The 6,045-nt window shown below is 40.5% G+C and overlaps 1 pseudogene; it reads right to left on the bottom strand.

The window, feature by feature from the left end:
• Positions 1 to 3,641: 3,641 nt before the first annotated feature.
• On the bottom strand, positions 3,642 to 5,898 carry LOC136790881 (nuclear pore complex protein Nup153 pseudogene; annotated as a pseudogene).
• Positions 5,899 to 6,045: the final 147 nt, after the last annotated feature.

Below are 6,045 nucleotides of genomic sequence, written 5' to 3' on the forward strand. Positions count from 1 at the left end.
CATGTTTGTGGCTTATTCTTGTTTTCAAAATAAAACAATATTAATTTAATCAAAAAATTTTGGCAAAGAAGTTTGGACAGTGCTCTCTTGGAGAAGAGCATTTCCATTCTAAAGCAGAAGGAGGCAACATTTGCAGAATTATGCTAGGTAAACAGAAACAGAAGTGTCATTTTTTACTATTTAACAGAACACACAAGCTAACCTCATGAACATACTGAAATTGTTTATATGAAGTCCTGTTTTGTCAGTATCCTGGATCAGAGTTCATCAAATTTGGTATCAATTCTTTAACCGTTCAGAGACCTGAATTGCCTTAAATAAGTGATAGAACTGAGCCGGTAGAGTAAGAAACCCTCTCAGGAAGTGCTAAGCTTTAAACTCCCCATTGCCCTAAGCTCATGAAAAGCAAAGAATAGCATTCTAAACCTGTTCTAGTAATAACGCCTTTGGCTTTCTCCCTGCGTTCCCATTTTTCCCCCCCACTTCTTTCCTGTCAACCCACTGTAAAACTAGTTATGTGCTTCTCTCAAACTAGAGGGAAAGCTCTAAGAACAAGAACTCCCTAGCATATAAAACCACTTGTTGTCCCTTCTACCTTATGCAGGCCCAAACCTGAAAATATTTACCAATGCATTCAGCTTTGCTACTGTTGAGAAACAAGGCTGGTTACAATGGCAGCTAAGCCCAAGTTGCGCTGTCTGGCTAGACTTAACAGTTGGATTCCCCCAGCCATCCTGAAGCAGGTTGATGAATCCAGGGAGTCAAAACATAGGACTTCTGCATTTCTGGTTTTGTAGACTGCATCCTGTGTACAGCCACTACAGCAAGGGCCACAGACTTTCCAAAGGCAGAGCTACAAGAATCTGATTATTTAGAATAATTGTATCAATGCACAACTCCTTGGTTACCTTTTAGAAATTCCTATGCTCAGCCGGATTCCTTTTCCCCCCAGACCTGGTGCGTTCTGGCAGTCTTGCAGTGCCCTCATCTGATCACCTTGCTCACCAAATCTGACATAGGCATACCCTCTACTATTTTCAAAAGGGAGAAAACCAATTCTAGTATGCATAACAGTTACAAAGCTAACGAATTCAGTTTCTGTCTTCTACAAAAAACAGAAGATAGCAGCTACTATAGCTTCTATTACTTAAGCAACCTCTCTGGCATGTGCACGTGCACAGAAAAGGCTTTCACCAAATTAAAAAACTTGGGCCAGGAGCAAAAAGCTTATTCCTTGGTAGCATTAAGATGCAACTCACTGAGAGCCAGCAAAACAATACATTTTAAGTGCTCTCTGCGTAAGTAATCAGATTCCATATTTCTGCATATACAGCAGTTAATCAGTTAGCACTAACCCACTCCTTTTGGAGCCACAAACTTTATTGGTCACAAACACCAAGAGCTGGCTGTAATTATCTGAACCAGTATTAACCGGTACCTCTGAACTCTTCAAACAAAAATATCTTTCAGGTGCTCTTAGAAGAACAACATCAATTGCCTGCAACAATTTGATGGCTTTGCTAAACGGAGCACTGAAAAGCACAGTGGTACAGTTTCTTTTGTAGCCTGTTCAGAAATTATAGCCCCGTGCCTACAGCTTCAAATCAGGCCAAGCTTACCAGCCCAACTCTTACAGCTTAAGTTCACTGCACTCGAATGCCTTCAAGACGTGCTTTTAGGAGCCATGGAGAAGAACCCTCTGGTAAGACCACCATTATAAAGTACTGAGTGTTGTTTTACACTTAAAATAGAACTATCTGTTACAGTCATTCATCAGCTTTCCCTAGGCTGCTGCTCTCTCACTACTGAATGTGATCCTGCTCTCAGTTTCCCACTAACTTTTTCCCCCAGCGGTTATGGCCTCTTTTCATCTATGACACTTTTAAGGGACTACACCGTGTTGAAAAATGCTGGTTAACATTTCCTTTTACACAAGGTGCCTCATCGAATTTTCCTGACAAAACCAAACCCCAGAACCTTAACTAGAAGAGGAAGCACACAAACACACACGCCTCCCTGGCCACCATATCTCCCCAAAACATATCTGTTCAGTAACAGACCAACTGTAAGAATACTGCGATTAAAATCAGTATAGCTCTATACACTGCTTTTGTTCGGGATTACTAGCTAATGTCCTTCCCCTTACCCCTTCTGGAATTAATACTGAATTCTGTACTCCAAAACGCGGTTCTTAAGTCATACAAATGACATTTAACAATCAGAATTTTTCCACACAGTGATCCTCAATAAAAACTTCAATCCTCTACTGCAGTCTTTCAACAAATTAAAGGAATACAAAACTGGCTAATAACTGTTCAGTGATTTTTGGACCTTTGTAGCACTAGAGTAACAGCAGTACACTCTGCAGCATAGTTGCAAGTACGTGGGAATAAGATACTCTCTCTCATCTCTTTTTTTCTCTGAAAAGTGTGAGGCCTCTATTTCACCCTACTAAAGATTTTACCACCAACTGTACTGCTAGCATTGAGACACTGCAACTTCTGTGCTTGTATGAGATGCAGGACAGGTTCCTTAAGGTGTCGCAATTTTTTGTCTAAACCTAGTGTTGAGATCAAAAAAGGGATTGCTACTAATTGCGTACGTATCAATAACCAGGACAGAAGACATGCTGCATATAGGAATTAAACTTTTTCTAAAGCTCTAGTACATGAACATATCAAATCCCGCAGATTTTTTCTAGTATGGTTTCAGAGGTCTTACTTGATGGACATAAGCGCACAAGTGAAGACAAAAGATATTCTGTTTACCTGAAGTACATGAAGGTTTGAACTACATTCTAGTCCTGATCTTTCCAGTCAAAACTGTTTAAAAAACAACCCACCAAACAGTAAAACAAACAAGAAAACCCCATGCTTCCTCTCTACATAAAACTTTTCACAATTGTGTTTTCTGCCCACCACCTGGCTTTAAAAAGTATACGAACTTCTTTGAAAGATCATGTTTTTAGTCTGAACTCCAAATGAACAACGTGTAGGGCATGTAAAGAACAAGCACGTCATTAATGAAAGCTTTTCTCTAAAAAGGATAAACTTATTCTTGGGGAAAAGTGTGGAAACAGATGTTATCTAGGCAATATTCCTACAGGAAAAACGAATAATTTTGCCACACCTCAAAGGAAAAAATAATTGTGCTTAACAGGTAAGAAAATAAAAAAAATCAGAGCAAACCAAAAAATAAATCACAGAATATGCATCCTCGTTTTAATCATTAAGGATTACCTTTGAGCTCTGCTTTGGTGCTTGGCTTTGCACTTTCACAGGCTACACACTTCGTGGCCTCTGCTTTGTTTTGAACCAAGCAGGTCTCCCAATCCCAGCTTCCTTCAGGCTTCTTGAATTTGTCTAAATCCAGAAATTCTCCAGAAGGAGCAGAAAATGCAGATGCACTGCTACTGGTCACAGGTGTTGGACCCTCTGTGAGACAAACAAGACAGTTAACCATCCTGTTTGAACATGAACTATAAAATGAGCATTAACTTTTAAATCTGATTTGTCAAATCCCACAGAAATGTTCAAAACTACTCCACAACTCCCCCCCCCGCCCCTGAAAAAAATAAAAGCCACCAAAAACCCACAAAGAAACAAAGAAACAAACAAAAAAACCAGAGTGGAACTCAAAGCTTCCAAACAACACACAACTCTGTTCAGCACACAAGCTTCTGCTGCTGTTGACCACAGTGTAACCTCCATAAAGAGGCCTGACAGGTGCCTTTTAAAAAAAAGGTGCCTTTTAAGAGAGAAGCAGAAGATAACGCTTCAAATTCAAAACCGGAAAGACAAGAATGGCTCTTCCCTTCCACAGCACACGCAGAAAACTTTTATCCTAGTATTACTTGCATCGCTCTTCCTCCTGACAAGTGCAACGTAACCGTGCAATTCACTGCACCATGGTCACAGTAAACCCCTCATTTCCAAAATTCCTCCTTGCAATGGCAAGAGCCTCAGACAAAGATGCCGACTGACCGCTCAGAGGTTGGAAGTCCAAGAGAATCAACTCTGTCTGAAATCCATTATCTTACCTCATGAAATTTCAGTCTTACCGCACAGGATGAATACAAAAGCCCGGTCTAGTCCATCTTAATTTGTTTCTTCCACGATATATTTGCACAGGTGTTTTTCGATGTAATGGCATGTTAAATGACATTTAGAGTCAAAGTTAGAATTAGAATCGTATTTTAAAAACAATACAACCACGCTCAAAATCAATTACGGTCACACACAATGGGAAACAACCCAGTACTGCCCTGAAGAAGTTACCCAGCGGGTCACTCGCTTTCTTGAAGCCTACCACTGACCTTCATAGGCATCTCTCTGCTTTAGCTTAAGACTAGTTAAGACTACACTGTCTTGAAATCTGGCTTCACATCTCCCCTCAATTACATACAAACGGTGAGTAGAGGCATTTTGGACACATTCTGTAATTTTTTTTACTTATTTTTTGAAAGAGAAAAACGCAGTCATTTTTAACTCTTTCTATGGAGTTCTCATTTTCGCCAGTGAAAAATCACTATGTTGTTTTTAAATTAAGTCACCCACTTCAGCCATCTTCCCTCACCAGCTGCAAAGCCGGGGGTATCTGCATTGATCCAGCTCCGTACTAATACATTTCACAATCAGTTCAATTTATGCGACAGGCTGGAACCTGGGCTGAGACCTCTGAAGTGCCTGTAAACCAATCCTGCAGACAGCCGCTAATCCATCAACCGTACCTGGGAATCGTGTTGCTTAAAATATTCCATATATGCAACGTACTTTTATTCTGTACAAGATTCACAGAGGCTAGGATGGAAACAACAGGAAAAAAAGGACCATACCTGGTTTCTCAGACTGACAGGCTACACATTTGTTATCTTCCGTCTTATTTGGTACAAGGCATATTCCACAGTCCCAAGAGCCTTTCGCCTTCTTAAATTTGTCTTCAAAGCCCAGAGTGGCTGTTGTGTCAGTGCTGCTCGAGGAGGATGTCACTGTCACCGAGCTGTCTGTGACCACTGGTCATGTCAGAGCAGGCATTACTCCCGTTCCAGGTTTTGGTGTCTCACATGCTATACATTTTGTAGCTTCCGGTTTGTTTTGGACAAGACATGTATCACAATCCCACGTTCCAGGTACTGTTTTGAATTTGTCTCCAAAGCCCAGCATCCCTGCTGGGGGCGCTGCTGGCTTTGAGGTGTCGCATTGACTTGAACTTACTGTCTGTTTCATACTCTCAACTGTTGACGCTTTAGTAGCTTGACAAGTTACACATTTGTCCTTTATGTCTTTGTTTTGCAGAAAAGGGTCACATGTATCAGATTGCCAGTACGATGCTTGTTTAGAAGTCTCTTTACCTGCAGAAAAAGTTGTTATTGCAGGCCTAGTATAAACCACTGTGCTTGTTGTAGGTTGTGCAGACGTAGAAGAGCGTGTTTTCAACAATCCAAAGTCTAGGAAGCAAGAAAAAAAAGTCTTCCTGTTAGCGCGGCACCTCACTACATGTAACTAAGTGACTTTACTAGAGGGCAAAAATTTCAACCCAGGTGCCAATGGTTACAACTAGACATTCAGACCGAGCGCAACAGGAAGTCCCCAGAAATCTTATCTAAACGGATGAAATTTCATCTGCTGCACTGGGTCACAACAGAACATTTCGTTAAAGCTTCATTTAACTCTTTGTTTCCAAGCAAGCTTTAAATCAACATTTTCACTGGTCGATACAAGTACAAACAGACAGTAGCTGACTGAAATCTGACAGTCCAACGTGGAATGGAAATAATACAATTTGATTAAGACGCGATGCCCAATCGAATCAAATTTCTAAAGCTCCTCCTTCCGTAGCAGATGACTCAAATCTACTCCAGTAACTGTACAGAAGTTTGTACTCGGAGCAGCAATCCATGCGGTATTTTCCCACAGATGCTGAATATTAATTAAATAATAAAAACTCAAGACAATTGAACAACTGTCTAATTTTCTATAATCTTTTTCAAAATGCATCGGACACAGGACAACTCCTTATTTAAAAGGTGGCAATTTTAACAGAAAA

Source organism: Anser cygnoides, chromosome 5 (genome assembly GCF_040182565.1).
Source record: "Anser cygnoides isolate HZ-2024a breed goose chromosome 5, Taihu_goose_T2T_genome, whole genome shotgun sequence".
Taxonomy (NCBI): Eukaryota; Metazoa; Chordata; class Aves; order Anseriformes; family Anatidae; genus Anser; species Anser cygnoides.